Source organism: Syngnathus scovelli, chromosome 8 (assembly GCF_024217435.2).
Source record: "Syngnathus scovelli strain Florida chromosome 8, RoL_Ssco_1.2, whole genome shotgun sequence".
NCBI classification, from domain to species: Eukaryota; Metazoa; Chordata; class Actinopteri; order Syngnathiformes; family Syngnathidae; genus Syngnathus; species Syngnathus scovelli.
The window spans coordinates 6,214,485-6,235,000 of NC_090854.1; positions in this window are offsets into that span (position 1 = coordinate 6,214,485).

Sequence of the window (20,516 nt, forward strand, 5' to 3'; positions counted from 1 at the left end):
TCATGCTGAGAATTTGGCCCTTCCCCCGCCCCTTCCTGCACCCTTTGATTGATATTGCTTTGCAGAACGACACACTCTTGCTAAGTGTCCTCGTTTCCCACAGTTCCAACACTTGTCAGAATCTCGTGGGGGCTTTGAATTATATGGCGGCCTGCGACCTTGTTGGCCTCTACTTCTTCCTCTGGCTTGCTGGGACCCTTGGAAGAAGACTGTTGTATCTTCATCTAGTTCATCATCATCATTATCTAGATGAAATACATCAGAACTTTTGCCTTTTTTGATCACTTTTTCAGCATGTCTGGCCCATTGCATAGTTGTTGTCACACTTGCAACATCCACTTCCACCAAATGTTTCCTCACCCAGTTGCCTATTTCAGGGCGGAAATTTGTGAGGAGCGCATTTTTAAGCTGTTGTTGATAAGCACTCTCAGCTGTATCATTGAATGGGATGCCACTATGCACCCTGAATTCTTTTTCAAATCTCAAACAAAAATCATCAGTATCTTCGCCAGGCTTCTGTTTTATTCCTGCCAAATGACCATAATTCGCTCGTCTTTGAAATATAGTTCGCACTCTTTGCACAAGACCATTCCATTGTGCTGCATACTCCTCTCCCAATTGATTTCCCTCAACGGGATAGGGAAAAGGCCCTTGATTATTTCTACCTGTATAATTTCCTCTAACCTTTGCCCAGTCTTTTCCCAAGGAGGACATTGCAGCTTCTCCTGCCTCATGTCCATTCAGTCTATAGGAATGTATAATTCCAGCCATGTCCTCTGCCCATATAGCTGGGTCTTCAGCAACAGGGGTAACCCCTTCAACTGCTTTTCTTGCCTCTTCCAAAGTCCATGGCCGGAAAACATATGTATGTGGGAGTTGGCCTTCCCCTACATTAGGGTTTGGCACCTGTATCATTGGGCACACATCCACCTTGTCTAAATTTTGAGAAAATCTAGCAGCAGTGGTCAAACTTCTTGTTTGTACAGGACTTCTAGTAATGTGACCCTGACTTCTTTTGCTGTTATATGGGGGGGGGCCTGCAGGTTTGTTAAGCTTGGATACAAGTTTTGCGTACGAGCGGAAGGCCCCTCTTGCTCCTCTGCTCGAGCTGCCCCTTCAGCGTCGGCTGGCGCCGTGGCCGCGGCAGTGCGCCTGCGCACTGCGGCCTCATTGTCTTCCGGCCTGACAAACATAGTCTCAGCCTCATCACCTTTCATCTTTCTATCTTTTGTCTTTTGGATTTGTTCTTTTCTCTCTTGTGAAGCTTTCAACCACACTTTAGCACAATCCAATTCTCTTTCTTTTCTTTTCTTTTTCAGTCCATTTTTCTTTTTATCCACACTCTCTTCTAAAACATCAACTACTATCTTCCACACTTCAACTCTCAACTTCCCTTCTACTCCATACTTTTTCTTCCACTTCGGCATATATTGCATACAATTAAGAAATCTACTCGCCATGTACTTCTCATCTCCGTCAAGAGGTAGAGATTTACCGTTTTTATTTCCCATCTTAATTCTAGTAGTTCTAGGTTATACAATTTCTTTTTCTCAAAAATATTATTATTATTATTATTACTATTATTACTTATTTATTTATTTAACTATGTCTTTGAGGATCCTCAATGCAGGTTTAAATTGACCTTTCAACAAATTACTAGCCTGTATTATTGCCGTGGATCAATGCTAGAACTGCTATTTAGTCAATTTATCCTACCAGTCACACTCCCAACCACACAAACTCAAGCGCTTTGTATTTTTCTCATGGCTCGGACAAACCAAAGCCGAATCTCATAGCTCGGACAAACCAAAGCCGAATCTCATAGCTCGGACAAACCAAAGCCGAATATCATAGCTCGGACAAACCAAAGCCGAATCTCATAGCTCGGACAAACCAAAGCCGTATCTCATAGCTCGGACAAACCAAAGCCGAATCTCATAGCTCGGACAAACCAATGCCGAATCTCATGTGCACCTGTGTTTTGTTTTTGTTTTTTTTATACGCGTTTCACAACAACACAATCACACAACTTCAGGCCTTTAACTTACTTGTCCCCTGGTTCGTTGCACTGCCGGTCCCGTCAATCCACCTCTGTCAGACGAAGGCAGACCTAAGATGCTGGCCCAGCGAAGAATTTCCTTCCCAGGTCTTTCTTTACCAGGTCCGGCTAGTGGACGCTGGCCCGTCGACGGTGTACAGCGCGTCGTCCTCCGTCAGCCAGATGATGGGTATGAGAGGTCCCGGGTTTCGGCACCAAAATGTTAGAGATTTGCTCACTCCAACTTATTTTGCAAGAACCACACGGAGACAAGGCAAGTTCTTTTAGACACCTGCAGGTGGAGAGATCACTCGCTACAGGAATGAAATCTGCCCTCCTTCCTGCACGTGGATATTTATTAAGAGAAACAGAGTGGGGGTATGGGTAGGCTGGCTAAAGCCCTTGCCCTCTAGTCTAAACATGTCAGGGGATGTTTTATGACCTTGTGATAAGGAGGACAAGGTAAGGTATTTATTACCTGTTGCACTCCAACATAATCCTACGATAAAGATAACCTGGAAAACCCTAACAGAAAGTGTTAAATGAAATTATTAAAAACAGAACTGGAAAGCTAGGATATCCTTCTTACTTTGTAAACAGTAACAATATAACTATAAATGAAATTGCAATGATTGCAGAGGAGTTTAATGATTACTATGTTGGTATTGGGCCTACTTTGGCGGAAGAAGTACCAAAAAAAGGGAGTATAAGTGACCTAATTAAGGATGCACCCATAGCCAAAAGTATGGTTCTAAGGGGAACGGATGAGACGGAAATAATAGAAATCGTTAGAGGATTTAAAGGTAAAAAGTCAACTGATTGTAATGGAATAGATATGTCACTTGTTAAAAATATTATTGAAAGTGTGGTGAAACCCCTAACACATATTTGCAACCAATCACTGACAAATGGTGTTTTTCCGAGTGAAATGAAAACAGCTAAAATGATTCCGATATATAAAGCTGGGGACAAACACATATTCTCAAATTACAGGCCAATATCTTTACTCCCACAATTCTCCAAAATACTAGAAAAAATATTTTATAAAAGGCTTGATGATTTCATCACAAAACAAAATATTCTGTGTGACCAACAGTATGGATTTCGGAAAAATAGAACCACCACAATGGCTTTGTTAGATTTCGTAGCTGAAATAACAACAGCTATTGAAAATAAACGATATGCTGTAGGTGTCTTCTTAGATCTTAAGAAAGCTTTTGATACTGTAAATCATAAAATACTGTTAACAAAACTTGAGAGATATGGCATACAAGGTATGCCGCTCACTTGGTTAAACAGTTATTTATCAAACAGGAATCAATATGTGCAATTAATGGACTTCAAATCAAAGTTAAAGCAGGTAAAGTGTGGGGTTCCTCAGGGCTCAATATTAGGCCCCTTGTTATTTATTTTGTATGTTAATGTATGTGCAAGGTCTCCAGACTACTCAAGGCCGTAGTTTTTGCAGATGACACGAATCTGCTCTGTAGTGGGGACGACCTGGACCAACTACTGGATATTGTGGGTATTGAAATGGAAAAATTACAGAGTTGGTTTGACACAAATAAACTTACATTGAATTTAAGTAAAACAAGGTATATTATATTTGGAAACCGTCCGACAAACACAGACAAAATTCTTACAATAAATAATATAGAAATAGAAAGAGTGAATGAAGTAAAATTTCTTGGAGTGCTAATAGATAAAAATTTAAGTTGGAAACCACATATAACGTATATCAAATCAAAGATCTCAAAATCACTGGCAGTATTGTATAAAGTAAAAAATCTTATAAACCAAACATCATTATATTCCTTGTACTGCTCCTTCATACTCCCATACATTATGTACTGTGTGGAGGTGTGGGGCAACACATACAAAACAAACACAGATCCAATCTACATTCTACAAAAAAAAGCTATACGACTTGTAAATAATGTTGATTACAGAGAACCATCTAACCCTCTTTTTGTAAAACTGAATGCACTGAAATACAATGATCTAGTCGATTTTAAAACCATCCAACTCATGTACAAAATAATCAATTACCAAACAGTATCCAGAGGTTGTTTGAGTGGAGGGAAAGTACCTATGATTTAAGAGGAACACTTATGTTTAAAAGAGATTTGGTGAGAACAACTTTAAAGTTGCATTGTATAACAGTTAAAGGTGTGGAATTATGGAACGCCAGCAGTGATGAACTAAAGAATTGTAGTTCATTACCTCAGTTTAAAAAAATGTATAAAGGCAAAATACTGATGGGATACCGTAGCATGCTGTGAGGTGTTTAAACTGCTTTTGTATTTATCTAAAGGAGGTGTATGTGTCACGCCCGTGCCACTTCGCTCAGCCACACCCCTTTCGTTACCGTAATGTCTGTCACCTGCTTCCTCTTGTTACCCTGTGTATTTAAGCCCTGCCCGTGTGTTTCTCCCTGTCGGTGTCTACTGTTGTGTCCATTCCTGTTCGTGCCCAGTGTTCCTGTTCTTGTCATCTGGTTTTCCCTCGGTCTGTCTGAAGGCTCACGGTCAGAATTTTAATCTTGTCCAAGGGGACTTCATGTCGGTCAGTCTGTCTGTTTTGCTGGCCGTGAGTCTTCCTCCCGTCTGTGTCGTTCGTTCCCCACCTGCCTCCCTTCCAACTCCTTTTCCCTGCAATAAATCCTGGTTCAAGCTGCATTTGGTCGCCCTGGCTCAACTCATTCCTGACAGAAGACACCGACCATCACAGCGACCAGCGCTTGGACCAACCCTTTGCCGGCTCCCGCAACTGCTGCATGGTCGCCAAGGAGATGAGTTCAAGCGACGCAAGATGCACGGTTGCCCCCCCCCCCCAAAACAGATCCGACGGCGCGGATCCAGCAGCCGCCACTTGTTCCGGCGGCGCGGATCCAGCGGCTGTCACCGTCGGCCTTCAACGGTGCATGACGCACGGCCGCCCACCGACCCAGTCCCGACGGCGCGGATGCTGCGACCGCCACCAGTTCCGGCGGCGCAGATCCAGCGGCCGTCACCCAGTCGGCTTCAACGGCGCATGACACGCGGCCGCCCCCCGATCCAGTCCCGACGGCGCGGATGCTGCGGCCGCCACCAGTTCCGGCGGCGTGGATCCAGCGGCCGTCACCCAGTCGGCCTTCGGCGGTGTGTGACGTGCGGCCACCTCCCCATTTCCTCCCGGCCCATGTTGGACAGTCTTGGATTTTTTTTCTTTTTTGGGACGTCGGGAGCCGTCCCTTGTGGAGGGGGTACTGTCACGCCCGTGCCACTTCGCTCAGCCACACCCCTTTCGTTACCGTAATGTCTGTCACCTGCTTCCTCTTGTTACCCTGTGTATTTAAGCCCTGCCCGTGTGTTTCTCCCTGTCGGTGTCTACTGTTGTGTCCATTCCTGTTCGTGCCCAGTGTTCCTGTTCTTGTCATCTGGTTTTCCCTCGGTCTGTCTGAAGGCTCACGGTCAGAATTTTAATCTTGTCCAAGGGGACTTCATGTCGGTCAGTCTGTCTGTTTTGCTGGCCGTGAGTCTTCCTCCCGTCTGTGTCGTTCGTTCCCCACCTGCCTCCCTTCCAACTCCTTTTCCCTGCAATAAATCCTGGTTCAAGCTGCATTTGGTCGCCCTGGCTCAACTCATTCCTGACAGTATGTATGTATAAGTGTGTGTATGTATAATATCTATATGTATGTATGTATGTATGTGTATATGTATATATATATATATATATGTATATCTTTAACAAATCTGAAAATGGACAAATCTTGACGGAATCAAGCAAACGTGGTTACAAGGGGTAGAGCTAGATAAGCCTAGGCTTCCTTCTACTCCCTTTTGAACAAATAAGATTTTTTATGATAAAGTGAAAATTTATAACGCAATGTTTTTTTTTTCCTTTTCTTTCTTCTCTATTGTACTATGGAGTTATTATTTTCAGTATTGTTACTTTCTTTCTTGTATTTCTTTAAATGTTCGAAATAAATAAACAAACAACAAACAACAAGTCGAATGAGGATCTCATTGTGCGTGGGTGTGCGTCCGTCAGGCTCATCAAACAGCGACAAACTGAATCATTATAAAGCGTTCGTCGCATTAACACGCATCCTCAGCAACAATTTCAAATATTCTCACCTCAATAACGGACATCGAAAGCCAGGCAGCGACGATGACTGCTAGGGGGAAGTACTGGGTATTGAGCGAATGTGCGAGTCATCGCGCGTCAAGCAACGACAATAACTACCGGTACGTAAACATTCAATCGCCATGTCTAAATGAATGTCGTTGGCACTTAGAAAATATTCGCCAAACTTGGCCAGACTTCCAGGGGAAGAGGCCGAATTTTCACTTGTTCTGGCCGACTGGAGGAACCAGCCGAGGTGGACACTTTACGGCGGTTGAGTCGTTGGCACTTAGAAAATATTCGCCAAACTTGGCCGGACTTCCAGGGGAAGAGGCCGAATTTTCACTTGTGGTGGCCGACACGGGGAACCAGCCGAGGCGGACACTTTACGGCGGTTGAGTCGTTGGCACTTAGAAAATATTCGCCAAACTTGGCCGGACTTCCAGGGGAAGAGGCCGAATTTTCACTTGTGGTGGCCGACACGGGGAACCAGCCGAGGCGGACACTTTACGGCGGTTGAGTCGTTGGCACTTAGAAAATATTCGCCAAACTTGGCCGGACTTCCAGGGGAAGAGGCCGAATTTTCACTTGTGGTGGCCGACACGGGGAACCAGCCGAGCCGGACACTTTACGGCGGTTGAGTCGTTCGCACTTTGAAAATATTTGCCAAACTTGGCCAGACTTCCAGGGGAAGAGGCCGAATTTTCACTTGTGGTGGCCGACATGGGGAACCAGCCGAGGCGGACACTTTACGGCGGTTGAGTCGTTGGCACTTAGAAAATATTCGCCAAACTCGGCCAGACTTCCAGGGGAAGAGGCCGAATTTTCACTTGTTCTGGCCGACATGGGGAACCAGCCGGGGCGGACTCTTTATGGCGCAAGAGCCGTTGGCACTTAGAAAATATTTGCCAAACGCTCTCAGGATAGAGAAGACCAAGAAGATGCCCTTTATGACGACAAACTAAACGAAAACGAATGGAACGAGCTTTTCGGAAATAGCGACGATGAAGACGAATTTTGAACTCTATGTACCGGCAATCACTTTATAATTATAATTTATAGTTTCTTAACTAAAAGTAAACCAGTTTCTAAGAGTGTTCATTGTTGTTAGTCTCTCTCGGCGCGTAATATCACAGGGTCATGAAGTAAATAATATTTAAAATGGCGTATAGATCGCTCGCTACAAACTCGCGAATTTGAACACATTTCGTCAATAAATTTCGCATATTTGTGATTGAATTTTGAAGTTTAATATAATGCAACAATTGAGCTCGACTTATACAAAGGATATATCATAAAATCGTAAATTTCTGTTAAATTTTAGGGGGTCGACTTATACACCGAGTTGACTTATACACCGGCAAATACGGTAGTTATTTGATATATTTTATTTCGTTTAGCAACTTGTATATGGTTTTATTGTTACAGTTCAGTAGTTGTTAGCTCGTTGAACTCTTGTTTTGTTAAATAAAGAGCCATTTACCAAACCCACGTCTTTCCTTGTACTTTGTTAATGCTACAATACTATATTACGCGCGGCGTTGTTGACAAAGGATGAGGAATTTGATCGATGGAGTTAATGATTTGGAGTGACACAGATGGTTTGATAATAATAATAAAAAACTCTTGAATCATGAATAATATTATTGCTTATGTAATAGTTATTTGATATATAATTTATATATCGTTATATGGGCCTGTGGAATATTTTGAAGTGCAAACGCCGCGCACCCATTGTTGACATAAAGGACGATTGATGGATTTAATGAATTGGAGTGACACAGATGGTTTTATAAACGTGTTATTTATGTAATAGTTATTTGAATAATTCTGAATGTTACGTCAGGCCCGTTCTCAGCTCTTCGTTTGTGTTTATGTCACGTTAGCTTTCCTATTGTTTAGCCTGTTGTTGCTCGTTCATGTCTGTTCCTGGTGTTGGATTTTGTCGAATAAATGTTCCCCAAAATGCGACTTATACTCCGGAGCGACTTATATATGTTTTTTTTTTCACGTTATTGTGCATTTTATGACTAATGCGACCTATATTCCGGAGCGACTTTTATTCCGAAAACTACGGTATTCATTAATTCTCTCAACCGCCTGTCATCACTCGGGTCATAGGTGTGCTGGAGCCTATCCCAGCAGTCAGCGGGCAGTAGGAGGGGGACTACATAAACTATATAACATAAACTCATATACCAAATATTTCACAGCACAAATGTCCATCTTACAGTACTACAATTGTAAATACACTTATGATGTCCACAATGTGATTGGTTAAACGACCTTAGCTTAATGAAAAATAGGGATTCTTAAAATCAAAAGTGATCATTTCATAATTAACGTTGTTGTTTATTTTTGTTTAAGAGAAACATTAAGAACACAAATGACCTGTTGTATGTCTCCATTAGCATCTTTTCTAGCAAACAATATGCTAGAAAAACAGGATTAAAAAGTATTTCATCAATCTCTCCCCCTCCCTTCGCTCTCTCTTTCTCGAGCTCTCTCTCGCTCTGTTTGGGGTGGGTGGTGTGGAATTTCACTCCACGTGTTCATTCTCATTAATTGCCAATACTCTTGCAGAGCTCAACTATGTTACTGCCCCTCAATTCAATTGGCGCTGGTGACTAAAATGTATATTCAGCAGTGGTAGGCCGTGAATTTCACACCTAGGCCTTTAGTCGTGCTCCAGCTGAATCTGAAACTCGTCTGAATGGATAGATTATTTAGTTTTGATTTTTGAATGTTGCTCACACGCATCCGTTGATCGTCACATGCAAACTCGTCAAAGTTCCATATTGGATTCCTAAAGTTAACTAGAGAATCACATGACCTTAAGACTTAACCTCTAGTATTACCAGACCAGGCCTCAAAATGCTGTGTCCAGTAATTGTATAGATCTATCTCCTCACAGGAATCACCCACAGCTATCATTGGAAAATGGCTGCATCAGCCCTGAGAAGTCCTCTCTCTGGACATATGATTTGTGTGTGTGCATGACCAAAATGGAGTTATGGCCAATTTATACTCCCATGGGCTTTTTAAACAAGTAACAAAGCCATAATAATAGAGCCCATGCTTGATAGAACAAGGGGACCCAGATGACCAGAATATGCATTTAATTATCACATCGACTCGGAAAGTGGAGTTGTAGGTGGTAAGTGCGTGTGTAGCTTTTTATCCATGCCCCTATGCCACCGCCTTCAAGCATAGCTTGCTTTGCTGTCGAGGCAAAAAACTGACCAAACAATTGCAGTTTGAACAATTATTTGAGTTCCAACAAGAAGGCCTTACACCAACTACACTCAGACAACTGCCCACAACCGGCGAGCAGGTCCGCAGCTGGCGAGTAGAAGACGCTAGACCAGACGTGAGCAAACTACGGCTCGTGGGCCACAAACGGCCCAAGGGGCCGTTTAATCCGGCCCGCCAAACCTGAACAAATTGTATTATCAAACTTTTTTTGGGGGTCATTTTCCCTGCAATTACTATGTTTCCCCAATAGATGGGGAAGCGCCCGCCTGCGCATTTACTCCCGGAAGTGCGTCTACGTACTAAGTAGTACGGACCCGGCGCACTCCGCGCTCTATTTCCATCAGTGCCGAATTTCGAGTGTGGGCTGTGACGTCAGCATTCTCGTAATTCGCGCGCTCAACTTTCAGATACAGTTTTACGCAAATGCCACCCACAAACCTTCCCCTGGAATCCTTCCATTAAAATGAGTGGCCCGAGGAAAAGAAAGGTGGACACTGAGTGCCGAGTGTTTAAAAAAAAGAGTAGACAATTTGGCTCGACCTACGTGTGTGAGCAGACGTTCAGCCACATGAACGTCAACAAAGCCCGTCACAGATCTAGGTTAACGGATCGACACCTCGGCTCTATCCTAAGTATTACCACAACACATTTTACTCCAGACCATGATGCACTTGCAAAAACGGGAGACCAACAATACTATTGATTTTTTTATTACTTTATTTAGATGTATTCTTTCACTGATTCTTCAAGATGATGTATTTGGTCAGAATGTTTGCCTTTTGATATGATTTCGCCTCATTAGATAAACATATTTTATAAATCTGACCTGCAGGCGCTGAAGTGATGGAAACTATTATTCATAATAACAGTGTCGTATATAATGAGAATCACTGATAGTATTTTTTGGGTGAAATATTTTTTTTAATGCTGTTAATAAATGCATTTGTTTTCAAAAAGCTTTTTTTGAATATCCATGTTTTACTACCTACTAAAAGTACAAACATTTTATGCAATGACCTTTACATGTCATTTCTATTACTTCACACAAACACTACATCCATCTGCTCCTGGTTCGGCCCCCCGGTCTAAATTTAGAACCAAATTCGGCCCGCCAGTCAAAACGTTTGCCCACCCCTGTGCTAGACAAACCTGTGAATGGGGACAGGCAAGAGTCAGGCCAGGCAGTGAGCAAACAGGTCGAAGAAAATTAGGCGAGCAAAAACAGGGCGACACCAGGTCAGATTGCACCAGAGTGCAGACAGGTGAGGAACAGGATGGGACTCATGTGAACACACAGGCAAGGCACAAGGCAGGTACAAGACGATCTGACAAGAAAGCGACTGGCGAACAGCGTTTAAATACAAGTGGAGATTGGTATAAACTAGGTGCAGGTGTGTACAATGAGCAGCGCATGATTGCAGAGTGGGTGGGCCGGGGCTAAAGTGGCGCAGAACAGGGAGACGTTACATTTGCAGCTGCAGCAGCAATCTGAATGTAAAACCACTTCTCCGTGGCAACTGGTGACAAATCAATCACAATTGAAGAGACCTTGTAGGATGTAGCCGGGAAACCCCCAATATATAATATTGCATTGCCAATTACACGAGATAAGAAAAGTATTTGACAATTTCCAATGTAAAAAGCGTGTTGCAGACTGGTTGCAGCGTCAATCACGATGCAACGCCACAGTTGACGTCCGCCCGAGTATATAGAGGCCTTCAGTCAGGGCTTAGTCAGGTTCAGAAACAAACTATGAGGTGCTAGAGAGCTGTGCCATTGAACTGAGTTCAGAGACAAAAATGGACAGACCGATCCAATTCTCACTTATGTGTCAGTGCTCCCTTCAAGCTTTCCAGAACACTTTGTTCCTCATAAGGATGTATTGCTGTGCAATAACATCCTGCTCTCCACACCTTTTTTTTGAATTGTCTACACTGTTTGTACTATGTGTCCTCTCTGCATCCATTGCAGCCTGGTCATCCTGGAAGAGGGACCCTCCCGTCTGTGGTCTCTACTCAAGGTTTCTCATTTCCTCTAGTTTTTTTGAGGTTTTACTTGCCCTACTGGGAGTTTAAGATCAGGGGATGTTTGAGAATATTTGTCATTTTTCACATGTCCTGAGTGTTGTTAGTCACCTAAATGTTGAACAGAGGTTGTGATGTGATGTACCGAAGTCAAATTCCTTGTTTGGCACGCTCAAACATGGCGAATAAAAACTCTCGATCTTGAATCTTGAATAAATCCGCCATTCCAATCATGAGTTATAGCCCAGTTTAGTTTTGAAAGGTCAAAGGTCAAGCTGTCAAATCTCTCTGTTTTAAGGTCTGGCTGCAAAAAAATGGAGGCTGTATCTGTGACATTCAACCCACATCCACCAGTTTCTTGCTTCGTACTTATACAATTTCATCACACGGCCATGAGAAATTTGAACCATGTTAAGCACTTCATTAAGACTCCCTTGAAGCTTGGAAAGGTGCCAATTTAAGACATTTTAATTAATATCGCGGCCTTTAAGTCGCTAATAGTGCTTGCCAGGCTTGTGTGCGGGCACCGTGCCGCTCAGTGATGGTATGGATGTGGGTCTGAATGGTTGTTCATCTCTACTGTATATATGTGCCCTGCGAATGTCTCACAACCAATCAATCAGTGATGGTATAGATGTGGGTCTGAAAGGTTATTCATCTCTATAAATGTACCCTGCGAATGTCTGACGACCAATCAATCAGTGATGGTATGGATGTGGGTCTGAATGGTTGTTCATCTCTATATATGTACCCTGCGAATGTCTGACGACCATTCAATAGTATAGTCCGCCTTTTGCGCGATGTTGGCTTGGGTAAGCTCCAGCACACGCAATAACCCTGAACAGGATGAGCGGTGTTGAAAATGGATGGATGGATGGATGGATGGATGGATGGATGGATGGATGGATGGATGGATGGATGGATGGATGGATGGATGGATGGATGGATGGATGGATGGATGGATGGATGGATGGATGGATGGATGGATGGATGGATGGATGGATGGATGGATGGATGGATGGATGGATGGATGGATGGATGGATGGATGGATCTTGGTCATTCACTGTCTTTTTATTATTTCTGTCTGCACCGGTGTAAAATTTTAAGTATCTATGTGCAACGTACCCTGTTTAATTTTCCATTAGAGTGTCTTAGTGTCATTAAACTGCTGAGACACAACCATGTGTTGAATTTAAAGAGGAAAATATGAAATGCACATGAAAATAATTAATTTATGTCATAATTTAACCCATCTTCACTATATTTGACTTTTCATTCCAAGTAGGACTCATAACAGTGGACAGAACATGGAATTGGTGGACCATTTCCATGGGGTCAAAGGCCAAAAATCACTTCAATTACATTTACACAGTTTAATAAACTGGCCAGAGCACATCTGCTTCCTAAAGCTAAGTAAAGAGCCACACAACTTAAAGACTCCATAGCTCTCATCTTATTCCCAGACTAGTTTCAGCGTTTGAATTATGATGTAGGCCTAAATAACCTAATTGTTTAGGCCTTAAAAATGCTGTAATGCCCTCTAGCCCAGGGGTCACCAACGCGTTGCCTGCGGGCACCAGGTCGCCCGTAAGGACCAGATGAGTCGCCCGCTGGCTTGTTCTAAAAATAGCTCAAATAGCAAAATTGTAAATTGTATTTATTCATTTAGCTATTATTGTTTAAATCACATTTACATATAACTTACAAATGACAATATAAACACTTAAAATGTAAAGTGTTTTTTGTGTTTAATATAAATGAACTCTGACCTAGTATAGTTCAAAGTGCGCATTACCAAAACGTAGCGTATGTTGCGCTCTTACAAACAAGCTAACGTTAGCGGACACAGTGAATATGAGGAGAGTTACCCCAGAAATGTCAGAAAAAAGAAAGAAAACATATCATTTTCGCAACGAATGGGAGGTAGAGTTTTTTTTTTTACCACTGTGAAAGGATCCTACGTGTGTTTAATTTGCAAGGAAACTGTGGCGATCGCAAAGCGGCACAATGTGGAGAGACATTTCACTACATGTCACACAAGCTACCATGCTAACTACCCACCGGGCAGCGCACTGCGAGTAGAAAAAGCCCGCGAGTTAAAGGCAGCTTTGTGCAAACAGCAGTCTTTTTTCACTAGACCGGTTAAAAACTCCCAAAAAGCAACCGAAGCCTCGTTTAGAGCTACGCAATTCTTGATGAAGAAAAAGAAGTCATTTACAGACGGGGAGGTTGTCAAAGAAGCAATGATGATAATTGCTAAAACTTTGCTTGGAGACGAGAAGTATGGAACTGATGTACTCTCCAGTCTCTCCGATGTTCAACTCGGGGCAACTAGAATGGTAAGAAGAGTGTCGGCGATGTCTGGGAACTTGACTGACCAGCTGGACCATGATCTGGCGAGGTGCCGGTGGTTCAGCATCCAGTGTGACGAGTCGGTGGACAGCAGCAGTACGGTGCAGCTGATGGTATTTATCCGGATGGTGTTTGATGGTTTCTCCACAAAAGAACTTCTGACACTAGTGCCAATGAAGACAACTACGAGGGGAGTTGACATTTATAACGCAGTGAAGGAGTTTTTGTTGGAAAAAAAGGTGGCGCTGGAAAAGCTGGTATCAGTGACTACGGATGGAGCTCCTGCTATGATCGGCCGACACACAGGATTCGTTGCTCACTGTAAAGCTGACCCAGAGTTCCCAAACTTTCTGCAGTACCACTGCATCATACACCAGCAGGCCTTATGTGCAAAAGTGATCTGCTTTGAACACATAATGACTCCCGTCGTGAAGATCATAAACAGCATCTGCTCCAGAGCTAAACAGCACAGAACATTCAAGGTACTTTTGGAGGAGCTGTCAGCTGAATATGGTGACCTGCTACTACACACAGAAATCCGATGGCTCAGCAGGGAACGGATTTTGCAACGTTTAATTTGTCACTTTTGGGTGAAATCAAAGAGTTCATGCAGTCCAGAGGTGAGGACACCGTGCTGCTGGAGGACACTGAGTGGATACTTGACCTTGCATTTTTAACGGACATTACTAGAAAACTGAACAGTTTGAACTGTGAGCTCCAAGGCAAAGGTAAAACTGTCGCCGATATGATCAGTGCTTTAAATGCATTTAAAGCTAAGATGAACCTTTTCTCTGTGCATTTGCAAAGAAAAAAAGTGCTGCACTTCCCCTCTGTGCAGATGGTGCTGAAAGACAATGCTTCTGCATCTGAGGCTTTTGACAAAGTTGTAGAAAAGTACTCTCAGGTCATAAATAGAGTTGGGCAAGAGTTTGAGAACAGGTTTTGTGACCTGGATCAGATTGAGCCATGTGTGTGTCGTTCATTTGTAATCCTTTCATGAACGTGGACATATCATGCATTGCTGAGCAGTTAAGTGCAACATTCAGCTTGGATGCTGAACAGGTGGAGATTGAAATTGTAACACTGCAAAATGACCTCCACCTCAAAGCCCACCAGGCTGCACCAAACGTTTGGTGCCTTGTTGGCACAGAAAAGTACAGTGGTGTATGCGCAGCAGCTATGAAGGTTGCAAGCCTGTTTGGTTCAACTTATCTTTGTGAATCAGCCTTTTCTGACATGAACTTCATCAAGAACAAACCCAGAACACGCCTCACTAATGCACATCTGCAAGACTCACTCCGAGTTGCAGTGTCAAGTTACACACCAGAGTACAACACACGAGTTAACAGCATGCAATGCCAGACTTCCCACTAACTGAAAAAGAAATAGATAACAGATTTGATGTCAAGTTCAAAGTATGACATGATTTATTTGAAAATTTGAGAGTTGACTTTTGTATTTTACATGAGTTATTTGTACAAATATGGTGCAAAGTAATTCATGATTTGTCAAAAAATTTTAGTGGCTAGCTAGTTAAAATGGGATATTGTGATTTCACAAGACTGTCTTAGAAGTGATCATTTGAAAATGTTCAATTAGAAAAATGTGCACTTAGAAAAAATATAAAAATAAAGTGTTACATATTGATATTTATCTGTTTCTATATATATTTATTGTGAGAAATCATTAAGATAATCAGTGTAGCCCTTCGCCTTAATCAGTACCCAAGAAGTAGCTCTTGGTTTCAAAAAGGTTGGTGACCCCTGGTCTAGCCCAATGTAGTTTTAAACTAAAGGGAAATGTGCTTTTGGGAGTTTGCAAACATATTTTTTAAGGTTGTGTTAAACTTATAATCATATTAATATCTAGTATTAGAGTGCACGTGTGGATTGGTGGGGGGCGAAGAATGTGCAGGCAAACTGTATGAACTTGTTTTCTTGGAAGTGTTGTGTATAGGCCCAGACAGGGAGTACCGGTACGAGAGAACACCTCAAGGTCGGGAATGAGAACAACAGCACGTCTATGTGTCTTGGACTTCGCGGGAAATTCCAACCACCTGACCTCCGTGATAGCACCGACACGGGGAGGAGATGGCCATCCACCAATCATCTCACAATATTTTGCATGCTTTAATATTCATATTGTGTTTCTTTAAAACTGGGCAACCCGGAAGAATGTGTCGTCTTTTGGTGGTCACAAAAACGCACGAGTTTTAGTGTGAGGGACCCGGGACCCAGGCCTGTATTAGTGCGCTTTGTCAGGAATAAATAATTGGTAAATTTGGTCTGATTGATCTACTGGTCTTCTCTTTGACAGAACGAACTCGCAAAATTGTTAGGTGCGCCAGTGTGTGGATTAGGACATAGCAATTTATGTGTTAAGTGTTGATCGCAATTTGGAGTCAGATCAATAACTAGAATCCGTAACCTAACAAAACGTTCAAAGGTCAATCTGTCAAAAATGAAGTCCGTTTACTTTTTCAATTAGACTCATTTAAAGCTTTAAAAGGCCCCAAGTCTTACAATGTTACAAATTAAATTAGCTTTCTTTTTAGCATTTTATTCAGTGTCTCAACCTTTTGGAAAAGGGATTGTAAATTGTGTATTATTATGATATTATTGTAATATTTCAGCCACATTAGATTCATTTTGAGGGAATAACATCATTTATTCATTACAATAGTAAACGTGGCAAGGTTTGATGCAGGAGGCCTCCAGTGAAAAAAACAGAAGTAAGAATGATGTGCAAAAAAAAGGTGGAGACGCTTTGACATGCCACCAAAATGTGACAATGGAAGCAGAGCCGTGCTTAAATGGCTGTTTTATTTCTTTCTTAAATTTCTTCAATGAATAAATTAAGAAGTTAAATGGTTTCCTTTGCTGTCCATTTCAAAAGTTTTAGGATTAGGATAAAATTCTGATCCTGTTTTAGTTGTCACGAGGTCAGGAAAGGGTAATGAACGTGTTGAGGAACTGCTCCGCAACTCTTGTGCCCTTCCCCCACTTTTGTTGCTTCTGTGGCAAGTACTTTGAACTAATTATCCAATCAGAGCTGGACAAGCAAGGCGGAAAGCGTTCAGCACGCTCAGCCTGCCTGCTACTGCGCATGTGCACAATTTAGCATGGAGTTTCCTCACTGTTGCTGCTTCTGTGCCCATCCCGCACTGCGCCAAATACGCAGAAGTAATTACCCAATCAGAGCTCGAGGAGCGAAGCCTGCAGCAGACGCAATCTGTCTGGACGGTGCGACGATTTAAAGGGCTAGAGACATCCTTTTTTTTTTTCAATTAGAACGGAATTTGATAGAATGTATAAAGTGAACACATTTGCCACATTGGAAATTAAAAATGGACACCGATTACTAAGAATAAAGCTGAAATGAAATGCCAGTTTATCGATCGGGTCCCGCACGAAGCCAAACTGGCGGCGCCATTACTGTGACGTCACAAGTTGTACATCTGGATGTCAACAAACCCAAACAACATGGCAGATGATAGCTACAGCTCCATTTCTAGCGGCAATATTAGCATCATTTTATCCTTTTATCCGATTCAGAAACCTCTTTTGACGCAGAATATGATGAATCTAGCAGTTCACTTGGGCTGAGCTGAGCACATTTTCTGAATTGTGCCCCTCCCGTCACTCTGGTTAGGTTGGCATAGTAAAAAGTGCTCTTGGGGGCTTTAGAGTGCCGAGTTGATCTCGGCACATGAAGACACCTGCAACGTTTGGTTTAGGTTTTATAAGCATTTTTAATTTTATTGCTTAAATCGCATTTTCTCGACGAGCTGAGCACGTTTTCTGAATTGTGCCTCTCCCGTCACTGTGGTTAGGTTGGCATAGTAAAAAGAGTAGAGTGCCGAGTTGACCACTGCGAATGAAGAAATAAACATCTGCAGCGTTTGGTTTAGGTTTTAGGCGCATTTTTAATTTTATTTCTTAAATCGCATTTTTTGGACGAGCTGAGCACGTTTTCTGAATTGTGCCCCTCCCGTCACGCTTCGACATGCTTTTCAAAGTCAAAGCCTCAAAGTCTCCTTTATTGTCAATTCCTCGGCATGTCAAGACACACAAAGAGATGGAAATTACGTTTCTCACTATCCCAGGGTGACAAGACAGCGTTCACAACGCACATACAAGTAAACAACACAGGAAAAATAAAACAAGAAGATGAACAATGAGAGTGATAGCGCGCTAGCCGCTCCCGATGCACAGCAGAGTCCGGAAAGATAAGACAGAGTTCACAACGCACATACAAGTAAACAACACAGGAAAAATAAAACAAGAAGATGAACAATAAGAGTGATAGCACGCTAGCCGCTCCCGATGCACAGCAGAGTCCGGAAAGATGACAGTCAACCAGGCCACTGTGAACACGAGCACACAGCAGGCACGCACTGTCCGGTTCGTGGATCCTATCAGGCAAACTCAATGTACGCCAGGATAATGGAAGGCACGGCTAGGCGAGCTGGGTTGGCCGCAAACCTGGCCCAACGTCTCCGCGCTGGCCCCTCTTCTCTTTTTGTTTACATTCACTGAAGCTAAACGCGTACAACTTGAGACGTCATGAGACGTCACTTCCGGCTGGCGGCTCGGTGCAGTCAAACTCGTCTGTGCGGCAAATTAAAATGATATTTTTCAGAGCAACAGCTTCCTTTTCGTTGTTTCGAGCGTCAATTCATATTTATAAGCCCATAACCTAACTAAAACCGATTTATACATATACCGGTGTCTCTAGCCCTTTAAGATTCAAGAATTACTGTGCTGGAACGCTCATTTTAACATGGAAACATTTAAAAGAAGACACAGACGTTTACGTGGACGCCGAAAGGGTGAAGACGGATTTGAAAATGCTCTGGTAAGTATTTCATGTTGTTTTTGTTTGTTTTGCTTAGTTTGGTAATTTTTAGCTTAGTTTAGCTTAGATGTGGACGCGTGCATTCAAGGTTCAAAATAACACTGTCAGGGATGAGAATTTTCCGCGGATTTCCGTGTTTTTTTCCGTCGAAAATATCATTTTCGTGAATCGTGTAAATCCGTTGAGAAAATGTTGACTATATATGGGGGGCCAGGCTACATTAGCCTCGGCTACTCGCTAGCATTCGCCCGGCATATAGTATGTATATTTCTTTTGCCATTCTCATCCCTGCACTGTAAATCGCTGTTTTTAATTATTTGCCGTTTCCCCCTACTTACTCTACGCAACTAAAACGGACTGCCATACAGATTTTTATTTTTTTTTTAAAACGATGGCTGGTCTTCGGTGTGTCCTGTGGACCGGAAGAAATTGACTGAAGGCTGAGGTCGGAGGAGGTACAAATGTTTTGGTGTATTGATATTAATTAATTGAGTGTCTACTACAGTTGTCAATTACATACAATGTCACAAATGCACTGTTACTGTCATTATTTTTACTTAATAATAATGCCAATTATTATGTCAATTTCATGCTTTATTCATCAAATGGGATTACATTTAAATCTAAGATCCACACTGTTGCACTTCACAACTTTGTAGATGCTAAGATAAGCACCATTTGTCTGTCCTAAGTACGTCTCCTCCAGCACACTTCACTCAGTGCAAATTTAGAATGACTTGTAAATTTGTAAAATTAACGGCATTTTTCACAGGTGGAAAGGTGCCTCATTTAACTGCAACAAGGTCACCTGTAAAGAGAAAATGGCAGACAACACGAAGACGAGATGATGAAGATGGTGGTGCCGAGGAAGATGCTGGGAGCGACAATCCCAATCAAGCCACTGAAAACACAGGTAACGCTAAAATGTTACGTTCACAACACAGATCTTAATACTCAATTCAGATTTTTGTGTAAAATTTGATTTATTTTATATTTCTCTGTCTTGTCTTTCTGTGCACTACGTGTCTTGATCATCTGTATGTTTTAAATTTAATTTCATTGTAAACGTAGGTTTTCTAATTTCCTTCTGTGAAAATTTCCATAAGCACAGAACCTTCAGCAACTGTTGATACAGGGTGACAACAGGAACATGATGGTACGTAAAGAAAATGCTTTTGTGTTAATTCTTGGAATTGATTTGGACATTTTTTTTAAAATAACGCTATTCATCAGGGTTGGGGGATCAATTCCATATTGATACTGTATTTATTCTAATTATTCCCCAGGGCGATAATTAGAGAAGGTTTATGTCCAACAGGGGGGTGGGCGATTAATATAGAACACTTTTTGTCCGATCGCCAAGAGACACTGAAATGGGCGATAATATGTATATTTTCCTTATGTAGTATGCAATACCTGCACCTCACTGGTGTTCTTAACACTAGAACAGCGGCTGTTTTGATCTACCTCTAACAGCGGGGTGTGTCAATTGACGCTCTATCGATGCGACACGTTACCAACGCACACCACATCTTGCGCACGTCTTGTTATCGCGATCGTCTTGTTTGAGCGCACGCCCCGATAACGTAATTGTGTGAGGATATTGTAGCGGAGTGACGAGTGTAATTGTATCATAATATCAAGTTTACCGTAATTTTCGGACTATAAGTCGCGTTTTTTTTTCATAGTTTGGGTGGGAGGGCGACTTATACTCACGAGCGACATAAGTGAAGTTTTTCGCAAATTTTCAAAATTCAAAAATCCGTGATGTAGTGAAACCGCGATAAACGAACCGCGATGTAGCAAGGGATTACTGTCATTTGACCTGCAAGTGACGTCAGCAGCGCGGCGGTTGTTTACCTAAGGACAAAGGATTCTATCA